The following is an 18,021-nucleotide window of genomic DNA, read 5'->3' as shown; positions in this document are numbered from 1 at the left end:
CGGTGGGCACAGGCAAAGAGGTTGAGGACAATGTGGGAAACAAGATGAATGAAAGAAATTATGTTTTGCAAGAAGGCCAACTGTTTATCCAGCTCATGCTTCATGATCACAGAACTTCTGGGCCCTTTGTCAACAACCAGGCTGAAATGGGTAAGTCTCAGGAAATGCACAGTGGACAGAACTATTTACAGATTGGAGACCTGAAGCAACCCCTCTTGGGCTCATTCCTAGAGTTTCATCTTCCTGTTGTTGGAGAAGAAAGCAACTCGGAATTATGGAGAAGTCCTGGGACTTTCCACTGGAGAACAATAGCAACTTGTCCCCACATAAGCCGTGGCAGCTGTTGCTGCTGCAGAGAATGCAGCCCTCATCACACTTCACTGTCCTCATCTCTTTCTACACCCTGAGTCTTTGTTCATGTTCCTACCTGAGCCACATTGTTCCAGACCAGTAGGAACTTCCTGAGTGGCCATCTCATCCCAGAAGGGGTAGTAAGCTCTTTGTGGGTGATAACTGGACTGGAAACCACAGGCCATTCGAGGATCTTCATAGGAGTTGATAGGTCCCTGCCTCTGTGAGCAGGAAAAAAATAAGGAAATATATTAACAAGAAAATCTGTATACTGTAGCCCAAATGGAATAATAACTTCCTATCAAACAACCACATGTGAGTAGGAATCATCCATAGATGACAACAAATAGAACCAATTATTGATCACCCTCCCCAAAAAAGACACAGGGAAGAAGAAGGGTCTCTTAGATCATGCATGCATTGACTTGCATCCATTTCTTTAAGCATTGGACAACTACCTTTGCTATTTTTTTCAATTTTTAAAATTTATTTGTAGGGGGAGAGACAGAGAGAGAGGAAGGGTCAGAGAGAAAGGGAGAGAGAATCTCAAGCAGGCTCTGTGCTGCCAGCACTGAGCCCAACACAAGGCTCAAGCTCATGAACCACGAGATCATGACCCTGAGCTGAAATCAAGAGTCAGACACTCAACCCACTTAGGCACCCAGGTGCCCCTCCTAATTTTCAAAAAAGGACCCAAGATTCATAACAAGGCAGAATCTCATCTATCTTTACACAATCCTGACTCTTGAATTTTAATGTGATCTTACTCTGTAAAAACACTGTGAACAGATGTTCTTACAAGATATTCCAATATCATGGAAACAGTAGGAAACAGAAGACAAAGGAAAACCAAAACATGGGCCTACATAATAATAATCACTCATTTTTCAGTCAATCAATTGTGCAGGAGTTTTAATGATATTGCTTGCTAGACAGAAATTTCCAGTTTCTCCCAACATATGGGGACTTGTGCCATCCTTTCATCAGTGTTAGAAAGTCTGTAAAAAATACCATCTACCCAGTACTCTTTAAGGAAGGCAAATGTGCTATGTAGGAGGCATGTTTTGCAGTGTTCATATACATGGGTTCAAATCTTGGATCTACCACTTACTAATGAAGGGCCGAGACCTGTTTCCTTATCTTAATCTCAGTTGACTACTCAATTATAAGATGGGAATAATATCTGCCTCATAAGGTAAGAAGGACAAAAATACATGTAAGAATATTATATATAAAACCAAATAAAATATAAAATGCATGCTGGAGCACCTGGGTGCCTCAGTTGGTTAAGCGTTCAATGCTTGGTTTTGGCTCAAGACATGATTTCATGGTTTGTGGGTTCCAGCCCCACGTCAGGCTCCATGCTGATGGTGCAGAACCTGCTTGGGATTCTCTCTCTCTCTTTCTCTCTCTGCCCCTACCCTGCTCTCTCACTCTCTCAAAATAAATAAACTTTAAAAACTAAATATATGTATATTTTTGTGTGTAATACAGATATATGTAATGTAATAAATAAGGCTGTGTAATAAATAGACTATGTAATAAATAGTCTATGTGAAGCCCAATATAAGGTAGACATTATCTTAATATAACAAATCTTTAACATTCCTGGGATTCAACAAGAGGATTAAAAAAATAAGATACAAAACGAGAGGCAGTAGATTCATAGAAAGATTTCCTGAGGAGTTTAATCTCCACTGGCCCAACCCCTCCTGTCTTTTTTCTTTTTCATTCTTTCTCTCTTCTTCTATGGTCCCTCAACCTCCATAAAAAATCTCAATTAATATAATCAAACTCTGCTAGAATTTGACATGGTTAAATCTATCACTGTTAAATCTATTGAAGGGGCTGATAAATAAAAGTAGTTTCTCAGTAGTATTCTCATCCCTGAAGGGCGGCTTGCTAAACCCCAGTAAGATTCTCTCATTTAAGAATCTCCTGTGCCCTCTCTCCCCTTGAGCTGCAGGACATGAACTTAGTGCTATTTTTTTAGACTCAACGTTCACCATCTACACTCTCTTCCCATTTTTCAGAGTCCAGAGTGCCAACCATTACACCATGGAACCCCACATTCTTCCCATTTTTCAACTGTCCATTCACTTAAGCTCAGTAAAAACAGTGAAGAGAGTATAGTGGCACAGAGAAAAATGACAATTGGGACCAAAAGGACATTTCGTATGCATTAATTGGGACATTTTCCATAATATTCATAAAATCATTCAAAGTAGAGCTGGATGAAGTTTACCTTAGGACTGTTCCACTTCTAACTGGTCTAACCATGCTGAAGATGTAGTAATACCCTTGGAAATGAACAGAGTCACCTTGAGTTGTTGAGTAGCAAAAGCTAACATCCTTGGCTTCTGTTACCAGACCCTGATGAGAACCACTAGAATATAAATGGAGCAATGGTGTTCTGCTCCAATTTGGGTTTGGGACCAAGAAATTTAGGGAAATCATTGGCAAGAACACTCTCCTAAGCTTCAGTCAAAAACGTTTCCTGAATTCTGGTTCAAACCACTTTGGGGACATTGTATTTTCATATTGTAAGCTCGGAGGCAACCACTTTTGAATCCCCAAGGATAGATAAGTCTTCAACAATCCTTTGCAGCTGAATCAATTTGAAACACATTCCCTGGGCTCCCTATGTGTTGTCAATATCTGTCCCCATCTTTTGATATTTCCCCAGAGTCTTTCTCAAAATTCAAGGCCAGGTTTCAAGAGTTGTAGGAATAGGGCCTTGAGTGAGGAAATTTTGATTCTAAATTATATAAAGGAGAATTCTAAGTTGCCTAGCCCTGTCTTCTTTTGGGACAGTATGTGTATAGGTTTGCCTAAACTATTCCTCCAAGACCCTTATAAGATGGCAGTAGATAGTACAGGAATCCTTATGGATAGGTAGTAGGTAGCTTATTATAAGCCCTGTAGGGTAAGTAAAAACCTGAGGAGAACATTTTGGTTTTGCATTTTATATCTATTTATTTTTTATTCATTACTCAAGTTGAGTTGACATGCAGTGTTATATTAGTTTCACGTATAGACCATAGTGATTCAACAATTTTGTACATTATACTGTACTTACCATGATAAGTGTAGCCACCATCTGTCACCATGCAATGTTATTACAGTATTACTGAATATATATCCCCTGCTGTACTTTCTATCTCCACAGGGCATATTTATTTTATAACTGGAAGTTTGTATTCTTAATCCCCTTTACCTCACTGGTCTGTCCCCCAAGCACCCTCCCCTCTTACAACCACCAGCTTGTTGTCTGTATTCATGAGACCGTTTCTGGGTTTTTTTTTTTTTCCTTTTTAGATTCCACATGTCAGTGAAATCATGTGATATTTGTCCTTTTCTGACTTATTTCACTTAGTATAATACCCTCTAGGTCTATCTGTTTCATTGGTTTGCATATCACTGTCCAGTTTTCCCTGCACCATTTGTTGAAGAGACTGTCTTTTTCCAATTGGATATTCTTGCCTCCTTCATTGTAGATTAACTGACCGTGTAAGTGTGTGTTTGTTTCTGGGCTCTCTATCTTGTTCCATTTACCTATATGTCTGTTTTTCAGTACTGTGCCAGTAGCATACTGTTTTGATTACTATAGTTTTGTAGTGTATCTTGAAAGCTTGTATTGTGATACCTCTAGCTTTGTTCTTTCTCACAATTGCTTTGGGTATTTGAGGTCTTTTGCTGCTTCACACAAATTTTAGGATTATTTGTTCTAGTTATACGAAAAATGCTATTGGTATTTTGATAGGGATTACATTGAATCTATAGATTACTTTGGGTAATATGGACATTTTAACAATATTAATTCTTCTAATCCATGAGCATTGTATGTCTTTCATTTTTGTCATCTTCAAAGTCTTCCTTCAAAGTCCAGGTGTTTTAACTCCTTGGTTAAATCTATTCCTAAATATTTTATTCTTTTTAATGCAATGGTAAACAGGAGAGAGAAACATTTTTAAATGTTTAAAAGGTTTAAAAGTTTAGGCTTTCTCTGCTAAGGAAAGGCCACTGACAGCAAGATGTACAGTGTGAAGAGGTGCTGAAGGAAAATGATCTAGATGCAAAGTGTAGGGGGGAGAAGGAAGGCAGAAGGAGTACTTAGTGGGTTAGGGATAAAGCAATGAGGTTCCAGACCTGGGCAGTGACAATAGTGTAGAAGTGTGGTAAGTCAACTCCCAGCCTCTAATTAACAACATCAGCACAGCATCAGACTGAATTTATACAGTTAGCTTTTTTATTCTTTTTTCTTTCTTTCTTTCTTTTTTTTTTTTTTTTTACAAATCCCTCCCGCCAGAAACCAGGCTCTTTGTTGTCAGGGATACTTCATTATTTTATAAACGGAATTCTATTTTTAAGACATTATTTTCTCTTTAGTTGTCCTCAGTGGAGCCAGAGGACCCCACTTTTAAGAATTAGGAGGAGATAATGCACCAAGGCTACTGTGAACCACAAACATCTTTACTAACAGATGCTCCTGGAAACACCATGATTCTTGTTATCTAGACACCTGCCTGTTTATTAGACATTTCACAAACTGACTTCATACCTACTTCACAGAGTATGAAAATGACATTTTTACTCAAAAGAACCACATAGCTAGTTCCAATTCATTATGAAACTGTCTTAGTTGAGGAGAAAGAAACAGGTTATTAACAGGTCAGAAATCTGGGCTCCACAGCCCCTACCTCATTGCCTTAAAAAGCGCCACCCAAAATAAGTTTGAGTCTGTTTGCTGACACCTTCCTTTCCTGGCTGCAACTGGATGTGAACTCATAAGATGCAAGCACCATGTTGAGCCCCTGTCACAGTATGAAGAAAACCATCTGACAGGTCCTTGCTCATTCATCCCACAGGCAGTTATTGAAAGAACTAACACACCTGCCAGTTGAAGCCAGCTGGTGTGCTAAGCATGCTGCAGAAATGGTCATGTTAAATCCTCACCACAATCATGCAAGAGTAGTATTTGTATGCCCATTTTACAGAAGAACATGCTGAGGTGTTTAGAGAACAAGCAAATTTCTAAAGGTCATACAGCTAATAAAATAATAAAGATAGAATTCACACCCAGTTCTATTTTGTTTCAGACTGTCTTTTCTTCTACCTGTCTGATATGAAGTTTATTGGCTCTTATACAGATTTCTCAGGAAGGATAACTGTTGTTCTGGGCTGGGTACTTGACAAATTATGGCAACGTGCATTTATGGAGCAAATTTATACCATGCACCTGGTCTATGTCAAGTATTATGTTAGATGCTAAGAGCACAGTATGAACAAGAAATGAACTTCACCCTTAAAAGCATACAGACAAGTAAACAGGAAATTACAGCAAGGAGATATGACAGGATTAAGTACCAATGTGCAGGGGGAGGGGAGTGGCTGCAGGTAATACTTCCGGAGGAAGCAAATTAAGGTAACGAAAAAGTTGAGTAAGATTTAGCCTTGAACATTTGGTGAAGGGCCTAGAGACCAAAAACAGAAGACAATCACACACATCCAGGTGAAAACGAACATATAATCTGATGAAGAATAAGAAAGATTCAGATAGGTGATCTAGAGAAATAAAGACTGTGCTGTTCAGTGGCGATAAGCATGAGGGGAAGTGTGCTCTTGAACAACATGGATGGTTCATGGATGGTAATTGGTAAAAAGTCAAGCTGGAGGGACAGGGTAAGATCACAATGTTGAGGGTCACAAATACCAGACAGGAATTTGGCTCCAGGAGAAAGGCTCTGGAGGTTGAATTAGAGGGAGTGACATGTGCATCAATATGTTCTAGAAGACTCATTTGACTGTGCCAAGTAGGATGGGTTGGGCAGGAGAAGGAGAAGAAGAAGCTCACATAGACAGTAGCGTACCTCTCACAGAGCCACACTGGAGACTCAGGCAAACAGAAAAAAATCAGTACTACTAATCCTAACATTATTTCAAATTTTTATTTTTTATAATAATTTTTGCATTAATTTTGATTTTTGAAAATATGGCATTGAGGAGCATGTGGGTGGCTCAGTTGGTTAAGCATCCCACTCTTGGTTTCAGCTCAGGTCATCATCTCATGGTTTGTGAGTTTGAGTCCCACATCGGGCTCTGTGCTGATCGTGCAGAGCCTGCATGGGATTCTCTTTCTCCCTCTCTCTTTGCCCCTCCCTCGCTCACTCTCTGTTTCTCTAAATAAATAAATAAACCTCAAAAACATTTTGTAAAAAAATAAAATATTGCATTCAGATATCATTTAGCTTGATTACTGAGTACTGGGGCATCCCTTACGTACAGTCCCTCACCTGAGTGCTTCACTGGTGTCCTGCTAGTTCTGGTGCTGAGCAGGGGTCCAGGTACAAGGACAGAGGTCAGTCAGGGTTGTGAGTGCAGAGGTGGAGAGGAAACAAGAAATGTAAGTATGTTTCGAAGGGAGAATCAACATATTTTTCTAACTGATAGGAGGTGAAGAAAAAGGGGAAATCCCAGATAAGGCTCAGAATGTTTGCTTTTATAATAATGAAAAAGGTGAGTTTAAGTACAAAAGTAAGGAGAAAGGAAGAGAATTTCACTCTTAGCTGTGTTTGGATGGAGCGATGGCAGAGCAGCTTGGTGCAGAGGGGAGGGTCCTGAAGTTGAATGCAGGGCAGGAGGGGACAAGAAAACGTGCAGTTAGATCTGGAAGCGCGGAGCACCTAGTAAGCATAGAGTCAAGAAAAATGGCTGTTCAAACAAAACAGAAAAAAGATTAAAAAATGGGTCTGTAAAATTGTCTATTGTTTTATGAGGAGAGATGAAAGGGGAAGAAAACAGCAGAGAAGGGCCTGTTTGAAGACAGGAAGAAAATCAAGGAAGTGTTTAGAGCCATGGAAGTCAAGGACAGAGCTTCAGGACCAAGGGTGGCTGGCCAGTGGCCACCAAGAGAAAGATGGCAGCCACGCAGCCTTGGAAGGATTGGGTGCCCTCCCCCAGGCATCTCCGGCAAAGTGCACGTTTTGCCCTGCTCTATCACACATGTGGTGATGAGCTACCTAGAGAACAGCATTCCTCCCTGACCTCTCAGGAGCTGTCAGAGGGCTCAGCTCAAGCCTACATGTTTCACCTTTATGATGCTGCAAACAAATAAAACAAAACCCAGGAAATGCAGAAACTACTAGGGCGATGGACACACGCTCTCCCTGCTCTACTCTGAAGGTGCTGAACCAGAGCTAATGGCCAGCACCACAGCTGACAACTGCCACTAGCCCTCTGGTCAAGGTCTCATCTACTTTATGACCTTTCCTTAGCTGCACCTCTCAGAGCTTCAGAGTCTGGGGCCTCTGTCTTCCCCGCCCACATCTCCCTGCTGCTTTTTCTTCACAACTGCCTCTTCACCCTTCCCCACTCAACCCTGCCAGACCTCAAGCCATTGCTTTTGCCCATGATCTGCCTTCTCCCTGCCCACGAAAACTGGAAAAGAGGGAATAGTGGAATACTTTTACAACATGAAATCATAAACATATGGAATCCACATGTTTATAAGAGTATGTGTGATCCATTCTTCAAGACCATTTCTGTTGTTAGCCAAGCAACCTTGAATGTCCTAGTGTTTGCCTACTAATTCCCTCCTTTCTCTTCTGTATGTGGACTCAGCACACAACTCTGTGGAAGCAAATCTGTCTTTTCTGTGATCGACTTCAGAATCCTGGGATTTAGCCTTAGTACAAGGCCACAAGCATATGAGACCCAGGAACTATTTCTAGATGCTACTGTTTAAAAAAATAAATTAAAACAACAACAGCAAAATTATTTTATACCCAGAGGCAAAGCTGAGTTAGCCCTGGATGTTTGGCTCTGCAGAGATAACTGTGTTTTTCTAGGAGTGCCATAGATGTTTATGTGTTCTAGTAGGCAGACGGAAGCCTGGGAATCAGAAAGCCTGGATTCAAGTCCTGCTTTGCCCGGAGGGAGCCACGTAAGTTCCAGCCTATCACTGAGACTCTTTAGCTTTTGTTTCCTGAGGCTAGCCTCACTGATCTCCAGCCTTCTTTCCAACTCCACTGTCATCTTCTGCCAATCTGTCCACATTCTTTCTCCTGACCTGTGACCAACAGCCTCCATGAGCAGAGGAGCCTGTAGAGCCAAACTTGTTTGTAGTCATAGTTTGGATTCATGGCATACAATGTTTCCTTTAAATTTCCAAAAGCATTCATACTGTTGCTCAAACACTACTTTGACCCCAAATACCCCATTTTTCAGTAAAGAACAGGGAGACTGAGAAGTGGCTGCCTACAGAATAGCTCTAAAGGCTCTCACATAGTAGATACTCGGGAAAAGTTTGTGCAACCAACAGATGATTCCTCAGCTTAGACCTTTTCAGCGCATTGCATCATCACATGCAGGTGCCCTCCCACGGGGGGCTGAGCCCCACAGACTTTAGTCAGGTCTGGGCTTCCTCATCCTCAAAAGACACCAGACAAGCCAGTGCCTTCTTTCACTCACTGTCCAACACGTTATGTAGAAGCTCTTTTGACAAGAAGCTAAGGGGATGTTTTGGGCAGATGGCGTCTAGCCTTCAAGGCACTGGGGCAGACCTGCTTCGACAGGGCACATGTGTCCTACTCCTTTGAGAGGCAGAGGGAAGGAGGTAGACAGAAATACTTCTTCGCTTAGATTTAGCTTTCCTCAGCCTACTCTCAAGGAGGAGGGAGGCGAGGGTGGTGCCACCACAGGAGAGGCGGGAACAGACAAAATAGGAAACTCTCAAAGGGCAGTTTAATTTTAGACTCAAGGCCAGGAAATTCTTTTTAAAACAATAAGAGTGATGGGCTTGGGGCTCGGTGAAAGGGCAGGCCTGACCTGCGGCAGATTTCTGAGGGAGAAACATGCAGCACGGAGACTATGCCGCAAAGACAGCCTCATGGAACTCCTCTGGGGACCACGGCTGAGGCTGCCCTGAGATGTGACCAACCCTGTAGCTGCTCAAGGCAGCCTGAGACCACTACGCCCTCCACCCAGAGTGGGCACTTAGTGATACAGCGGATGCTCCAGGGCCTCTGACCCTTACCACCAGTCCGAGTGCCTGGACTGGCACTTTCCTGTCGAGAGAACAGTAGTGAGACATGTGCTATTTGTTGGCTTCTACTGCCTCAGCATGAAGCCTGCAGATTCCCAGTGACTCCAGAGGTGACAGCCCCAGGCATCCCACAGTGCAGGAAGAGTGGGTGCGGTGACTCAGAGCCTCGTTAGGAGACTCTGGGTGGTGGACCGAAGATCTTGCCTTGGCTCAAAGGGCAGTAAAAATAGGGCAGTGATTCCAATGTGCCCAGTGATCCACTACAAGTTGGAGTTTTGGGTTTTTTTCCGAAATCAGGGAAGACCACTTCCTCACTTATTAGGCATATAGATGCATGAATGAGAGTCTAATAGAAGTTTTTTCACATTACCACATATCTAAAAAGTGATTAAGATAAATTCCACAGTAAGAAGTGTCCTTAGCCCAGAGTTAGGAGATCTGGGTCACACTCCACTTTCTCGCCAGCTCTGTAAACTCAGGCAGCTTCTTTAATCTCTTACAATCTTAATTTCCTGATATCGGGAGATGGTCTATAGGCTGTGTCCTGGCTCTGAAATTCTCAAGATTGTGCTGACTGAACCCAGTATCTTAGAAAAGCCCCACTTTTTCAGATGTTGGAAAAATATACATTATCACTCTTTCCTGCCATTTTTCTGACCAGCACTAAATATCCATTTATATTCCAAATTTCTCTTGCATGTTTTCACTTCTCTAATCCCAAATGCTTTATCCATTGTTCTCCAGGACTTGCAGAGAGAAGGAACGGGCGTCTGTGCTAGGCTCCACAGTCAGTGACAAGCATGAGCCCTTCCCAAGAAGGGCAGGGACAGCACAGACTCCCCAGTGACCACTCAAAAGCTGGAATCCTGAGGCATGCAGGGTGGAGGTGAAGTGTGTGCGAACAGCCCTGACTAAGAAGGGAATTGCTGCCCAAGGAGCCCCAATTAAACTGCAATTACTCAAGATAAGAGAACCAGGTCTGTTTACACAATGGGGTTGTAAACCACCAGCCCATTACAAGAAAACTTTGATCTGGTGGCAAGGGAGCTGTTTCTAGCACAGGGTAGTGATGAAGCAAGGAGTTTGCTCAATAAGAATGTCTCCATCTTTACCCCATCTTGTTCTGCTAACACCATTGTATGGACAATAAGTGGAATCGTCTCCACTCCTCCCTCCATGTTTCCATCCAACACAGTCGAAAAGTCCAGAGAAAAGCAGAGAGGAGATGGTGAGCATACAGGAGAGAGGACCAGCTGAAGTCCTCTTTGTGGGAGGCACTCGACATGGATTTTTTTATATAACTATCATGATGACCTCACATGGCAAGTTATACTCTGCCTTTTATACAGAAGAGGACACTGAAGCTCAGAGAGGTTAAGAAATTTGTCCAAGGTCACATGGCTAAGGAGGAACAGACCAGAATTTAACCCAGATCTCTCTGACTCCAAAGTGCTTTCCATTATAGTTAGTTGGGCTGCATTCCACAGCTGCCTGGCCCAGGACTGAAGGCTCTGTCTCATGTCTCCTGTGAAAGAGGCAGGAGTAAAGCGGGCCACCCTTCCATCTCACCAAGCATCAAAAGGTAGAAATAGCGTTATGCGTCAAAAAAACCAATCAGTCCGTGATGAAAGGAAGAAAGAATATGTACAAAAGAGGAGTCACTCATGTCGCGAGGTCATTGGCAAGATTCAGCCTCAAGGTTCTCTGTGCTAGGCAGCTATGTCTGAGGGCACGGTTTAGAGCTCATCTTTGCAATGCGCTTAGCTAAGCCCCATGGCCATGCTACTCCCTTTTCCAAATACCACACTGGAGATTCAGAAGGCCGGCCAGCACCAAAATTTCCACTGGAAAAGCACAGGAAGGACAAAGGCCAATGTCTAAAACCAGTTAGTGGCTGTCAGCCTTCCTCTGTCCCCTAGAAAGCTGATATTTGACATGCACTCTGGCATAAATCTGTCCATCACCCAATTTACTGGGTGAAATACCCCTGGCTTCATACCATGTTATTCTATACAGTAATAGCAACTAAGTGTCTAGCAGATATGATCCCATTCATACCATTCATATAATAAAGTCACAAGTCAGGAATGCCTGGGTGGCTCAGTTGGCTGAGCATCTGTCTCTTCATTTTGGCTCAGGTCATGATCTCAGGATTTGTGAGATGGAGCCCTGTGTTGAGCTCTGTGCTGATAGCATACAGCCTCCCTGGGATCCTCTCTGTCTGCCCATCCTCTGCTTCTGCGCTCTTTCTCTCAAAATAAATAAACATGAAAAACAAAGTCGCAAGTCAGAAAACAGTCTTTTGTTGGACAGTTTCTGAAACACTTCTTTTCACTCAGGAAATATGGTCGCCATATTAATAAGAGAAAAAAATTGGATCCAGAAAAAGAATGTCAAGTTTTTAATGCAATTATACCACCTCAGACTGCATGGGATGTTCCCTAAACCCAGAGCCTTATCCTAGGACGTTTTTGGCATTTTAGATCAACCTCCTGAGGGATCTGACACTCTGGAAGCCGCTCTTGCCCCAGCAGATTGCTCTGTCCCCAAAGGCCTGCACTCTGACAGGAGGTGAGTGGGCAGTTCTGTTCCTTTCCTCTGAATAGTTGAAGGTGCTTCCTAAAGTTTGCATGGCCCAGGGGTCATTAATCCCTGAAGACCTCCCACACATCCTCCTCTCTTTCAAGGTGGCCAAGGACTGTGACATGTTTGGTCAAAACCAGGAGTGGCTCCCCATTCCTGCCCTCCCCCAGCTCTGCAGCCAGAGTGGCCTGAAGGAGAGGATGACGCAGGGGAGGATAAAGGCAGCAGCACTGCTGGGGACTTCCAGGGCTCACCATAGGCTTGCTGAGGTAGCATAACAGGAAGGAGCGCTTCCTCCCCTTGGATGAAAGGGTCCCTGACACATAACCCATATTCGTACCTGAAAAACGTCACCTCCTCCCACACAATGGCCAGACAACTCCAAAGAGCACTGCCACTCTATCCCCTGGCTATGACATCACCTCATTCATTACCATGGTCTCCTGAAGAACTGACCTTACAAAGGGGAAAGCATGTATCCTGGCTTTGACAAAGGGACCCTGAGGCAGATATTGTGAGATCTATATAAAATGGTTATTCCCTGACTGTGGCACGAAGTTTCTAGTGGTTGCTGTGATAATTGTAAGCATTCTTCTGGTATAAGGCATGATTAAATAATGCTAATGCTACCTCTAATTTATGAATAATGAATCATAATTAGCAGGCTTCAGGGACTAAGAAGTATTCATATTCTGATTTTGATCGAAGCATACTTTAGATCTAACAGTTAAAGCACCATGCTAAGTAGAACCCTTCACAACATGAATATATCCTCACTTGTTTTTCTTTTCTAAGATTCCCCCTTCTTAAGCAATCATTGACAAGTGGCCAACTCCTTCTTAGACCAACCTGTGCACGTAGCACCATGCTGCCTTCACACTTGATCAGGGGGCGGCTGAAATCAGGGCATGTCAACCTCAGCACTACCGACGTTTGGGGATGGATAATTCTTTGCCGTGGGGACTGTACTGTGTATTGTGGAGGTGGCTAGCTGCATCGCTGTCCCCTACCCCCAAATGCCAGGGAACGCCACCACCAAGTTTTGACAATTAAAAATACCACTGAAAAGCCCCAGGAGCAGCGGGGCGGGGGGGGGGGGGGTGGCAGTATCAGCCCTATTAAAAACTTGCTTCTCTACAGTTTTCCATACCTGAGACAGAGTTTATTTTCTTGGTGGCCCAGCCTAACCAAATTGGAGCCCAGGGCACCAGGCAGGAGGACATGGATTATTGGATTAAGTACCTTTCCTTGATCTATAGAGAGAGAGGCTCCAAAAGCCAGTGCCTGCAGCTTTGACTTTGTCTGGAAAAGTTAATGAATCTGAGCTCACTCCTTCACAAAATCTTAGATTAGGATCGAGGGTGTGAGATCTGTTAGTTTCAATAATGCCAATGTCCCAAGGTTACAGATGCTTCGGCTGTTTCTTACAGCAAGCTGAGGTTGGGGGTTATCTGTAGGAGCTGGATTATTGAGCCTGTGTTTGTACTGATAGATTTTATTTGTTTGTTTGTTTGTTTATTTATTTGTATTAGGGAGAGTGTATGTAAGGAAGTTTCAGGACTTTGCTTGCTCTACGGTTCTGAAAGGTTGCCTAACTAGTCCCAGGGATGGAGAAACTGAGGCCCAAAGAGAAGTGATGCATGAAAGTGCTAGAGCAGTAACTTAGCAGTTCTCTTACGCAACCTTCTGCTTTTACCCAAGTAATTCTTAAGTTCACAGTGAAAGGATCCCACAGGCTGATAATGCTTTTCAGATATGGCTGTTGGGTTTAGGGGTAAATGCATTCTTTGTTTTGAAACCAGTGGAAACCATTTAAAATGCATTAAAACTAGCCAGAGTATACAGTTGGGGGTGGGGTCATTTGTTGAAAACATGTACCCAGAGTTGGGTTTTGGTTTTCTAATTTCATACAATTTCCAGCTACCCTGTCAAGGATAATTTAATACTATAGCTGTAGTTTGAACACTTAAAATAAAAATTTATTTTGGTGTCAAAATTATAATAAATACAAAATTTGCATGGCATTGCTTCTTAAGAGAAGTTATTAATCTTGTTTAATTTGATTACAGTACTGCTAAAGAGAGTTAACATAGGCTGGTATTTAAATCTCTTCTTCCAAGCCAATGATATATTTTGCCCTGAAATTGCTGTATCCTTTCTTTGTTTTAACAAATCTTCACAATATCATCTTTAAGAAAAAGTTAGTGTCATTTGTGCTGACCTCAGATGATAACGTCTGTTTGAGAAGCAGGAGGAGCTTTTCCCTGGAGATTTTTCCAGCCCTTTATGTGACCTGCAAGTCCAAGGCTCTTGGCAACTCCTACAAAGCAAAACTGAGAGACTGCTGGTCTGGACTTGTTGTGTGAGTGTGTGTTTCTAAACATATTTCTGCTGGTCACTGTACTCTAAACTTTTTCCTGATTCTACCTTTTTAGAAAAGTGAATGGTGTTTCTATGAAAATAGAAGTCATTTAAAACAGAAAAAAACCCCAAACAGGTGTTTCAGAATAGCCAAGAAAGAGAAATGCGATAATCACTCCTTGAACACAGAACAGCTTTTGAGCAATTCTTTTTTTTTAATGCTACAGAGAATCATTTTCAAACACATCAAATCTTTCAATAGACCATTACAGTGAGAAGCCATGGTTAACTTCAGGCCACCAGTGTTACAAATTCTGCAGAACCACAGACAGGAAAGTCTAAGACTGGAGTCAGAAAAGAGCTCTGGTCTATTGGTATCTATTTAGATCCATAAATGTACTGCAAAGGATTAACAGTAAACTCATCTGTCCATTTCCAGAGTAAGTGAAAAAAGCTCAACATTTCTGTTGGTTGTCTTTGTATGAAAACGTACAGAAATAGGAATGAATAGTTAATAATACATTAACTAATATTAAAGCTTCATTTAACATTGGGATGGATCAATAACATTATGGAATTGCTCACACAATACATTTATAAGAAATTCATCTAAACATTTCTACTGATCAGCACATAGCTTGGGCTAGAGTCTTCTTTCCTGAGGACAAGGAATTTAACTAGTCCTATTGTAAAGTTCCTTTTACCTCTCTTGTTCTGATAGTCATGAAATTTTCCTATAAAGTTACTATTACATTTATGGTTTTAAATTCTGTGATTATACAGCTTGTGTTATCTAGCTTATTCAATATGTGATAAATCTTCCCCAAATGAACTGAGTAATAAAAACTCCCCTGGCTCTCACCATTAATCATGTTTGAGTCATATTCTCTGAAACACAAACATATTTTTAAAAACACCTTTGTGAGCAAATCCATCAGTCTTGGATTTTTATTTGATATGCTGAGAAGAAGACAGATAATCTCACAGTTTAGCTCCTCCAAAAGATTCTAGGTTGATTCCAGCTTTGGAGTTGGGTCCCCAGTTCTCTGTCCAGGAGAGGTTAGGATTCAGGAAGCAAGGGGAAGACAGGAAAGGAAGGTGGGCAAAGGGAGGACCAGGAGGGGCCCCACTTACCGCCACTGCAGGACGCACTGCAGAATAAGGAGCAGGGCCACTCATGATGGAATCCACAAAGTAGCTCATCCTCAGCCTTCAGCACCTGCGTGGGAGAAAGTCTTCACTGAGCACCAACATGTGTGCTAGAAACTGCAGTGGATTTGAATCTTACAACTGAATGTCTCCTAAGGAACCATAGAGTTCACCTCTTTATGCTACAGAGAAGGAAACTAAAATTCGGAAAGGTAAAATAAGGGGACACCTGGCACACAGAGAATGGGCAGACCCCAGACAGAGCTGTCTCTTGACCCCAAGGCAGCAGGATAGCTTCTGTGAGCAGTAACAGTATCTATAAAAAGACCCTTTTGTAGGTTTTCTGGACAACGACCAGGTCTTATGTGTCATTTTTGGTAACAGCCTCATCCATATCACTGTCCCTCCACCCCAGCCAGCTCTTGCACATAGCAGGCACTCAACACACAGGTGTGGCATGAGTTAATGAATAAAGGAGTAAATAAAGAAAGTTCTGATGGGAAGAAGGACGGAAAAGCCCTGTCGAAGAGACACATCAGCCAGGACTTCAAGACACAGATAAATAGAGAGAAGCCCTGAAAAAGGGATTGAACATTATTCATCTGGGGAAAAAAAAGAAAGGAGAAATGCTATTAAATAATTCTTGTCCAGAACTGTTATCTACATTGAAAATCTGGATGTCAAGAACACTTGAGGAATGTTCTGGCTGAAGGGATTTTCCAGCTGGCTGTTGGTCATCAGGAAAATCATTTATGTATCAAATATTTCTGTTGATCCAAATGCTTTCTAAAGTGCATTAGTTCACACACTTCAATAAAATCAACATTATATACTTTAAAAAAGTCTTTCTTAAATGATTTACAAGATTAAGTTCCTAGGCACACCATTTGAAGGGCAAATTCCTATTGTTTAAGAAGTGATATTTTAGTTTCAACTCCACTGCTTTTTGGTTCTTATTTGTCTTTTCCTTTACTCCTGCTAATACGTAAAGCCATTGGCACATTTCAAGAATAAAAGAGTACTATATGTCTTGTGTTCAATTTGTGGTTTTGATTCATTGTCTTCACTCAGGTGCCAGCCAATGAGCAGATCTTCCTTCATATGAAATATATTTAAATGATATAGCTAAACAGACTCAGCAATAGAAAATTATACCCACCAAAGACTACAATCATAGAGCAGCTAATATCATATGGTTGAGATCAGTAAGCTAAAAACCTTCTAAAGACACAACTTACCCCAGAACTTTAGTTATTTGCTTTTAACTAAAACTTTACTTTTCTTATGATGCATTTTCTCCACAAAAAAAATGCAGACAAAATGGCCCCTGGAAGAACACCTGGTGGTGAAGCTGAAGAGCAGAAAAAGAGGCAAGTGTGCTAGTCCAAGGACATTGTTAGTATCTGTTATCAGTGGTCACCTACTCAGTACTTGTTCCTCAAAATAATGAGCAGCTGCCATGTATCAGACTGCATTGGGCACTGACCATAAAATAAGGTACATACAACATAGCTCAGCATGGGCTGGCCCTGACCATACATTCTGAAGATGGTCTCAATGAGTTCAATGTTCCCTTCCTTACTTTTAATCTTGAAATCAAGTGCAAAGGTCCCAATGAATCCTCATCAGTCTATACATCCCCACTTCAAAGTCTATTCATCCCCATTTTTGATCTACTCACAGATGAGATTTGCAAGGGAACAATATGGAGTATGTCATACTGAGAATGGGTTAACCATGATCAGATTCCCTAGGGAAACGTTGCCCATCCCTCCAGCCCTGCAGGGCAGCTATACCTTTGGGAAATGGCCAGGTACGGGGCCCTGTTTGTGCCAGCCATTCAGCCCTCCAGTGTCCTTCACAAAGCTCCAATGGATCCGCTGAGATATCATAGACCTCCACCATTCATTCAACAAGCACAGAGACAACTTCCTTTGTTAGGAACTTTTTTATTCATTCAGTAAATAGCTACTATGTGCCTGCTCTGTGCTAGACACAGTTCTGGGCATTTGGGACACACTGGTAAACAAAGAACCCTGATCTCATGGACCTTACATCCTCTCTGACTTAGAATAAAGCTGAGGAAGAGTGTCTCTATCTTCAGGCAGTGGAGAAGACAGACTTACATATAGCTATAATATAATGTGATGAGTAATTTACCAACAATATGGGAAAAATATGCAATTTTGCTGGGTGTGGGGAATGGGAAATCATGGAAGATTGCATAGGGCGAGGTGTGACCACATGGCCCTATGAGTGACCCTTCTTCTCCTACAAGCAGCAGAAAGACCTGTACTCTTGTGAATTCCCATATTATTTATATATTTGTAAGAAAAAGGATTTTTGGAAGGGGTAGCCTTGTCCTAAAGCCTGGCTCACAGGCATCAAGAGTTTCAGTCAGCCAGCCAAACACTCCTTGCATAGCCTGCGGAAAAGGTCCAGTGGAAATGTTTTCTCTTTCCAATTGACAGAGTGCGGGAGGAAACCTACGGCCCCACATATGGCGCATTCTGTGCAGAGACTGTGTTCCTGCA

General features: G+C 42.1%; 1 long non-coding RNA gene across 1 annotated transcript in view; it reads right to left on the bottom strand.

Moving 5' to 3' along the window:
* Positions 1-433: 433 nt before the first annotated feature.
* The window catches only part of LOC115305952, a 28,738-nt gene continuing 11,150 nt past the window's right edge, over positions 434-18,021 (bottom strand). The window contains exons 2-3 of the long non-coding RNA XR_003915104.1: positions 15,473-15,557; positions 434-572 (exon numbers count right to left, since the gene is read on the bottom strand). This is a non-coding gene — a long non-coding RNA (uncharacterized LOC115305952). The remainder of the gene's footprint in view (positions 573-15,472; positions 15,558-18,021) is intronic.

The sequence above is a fragment of the Suricata suricatta genome, chromosome 11, assembly GCF_006229205.1.
Source record: "Suricata suricatta isolate VVHF042 chromosome 11, meerkat_22Aug2017_6uvM2_HiC, whole genome shotgun sequence".
Classification (NCBI taxonomy): Eukaryota; Metazoa; Chordata; class Mammalia; order Carnivora; family Herpestidae; genus Suricata; species Suricata suricatta.
This window is presented reverse-complemented; position numbering and strand designations above follow the sequence as displayed.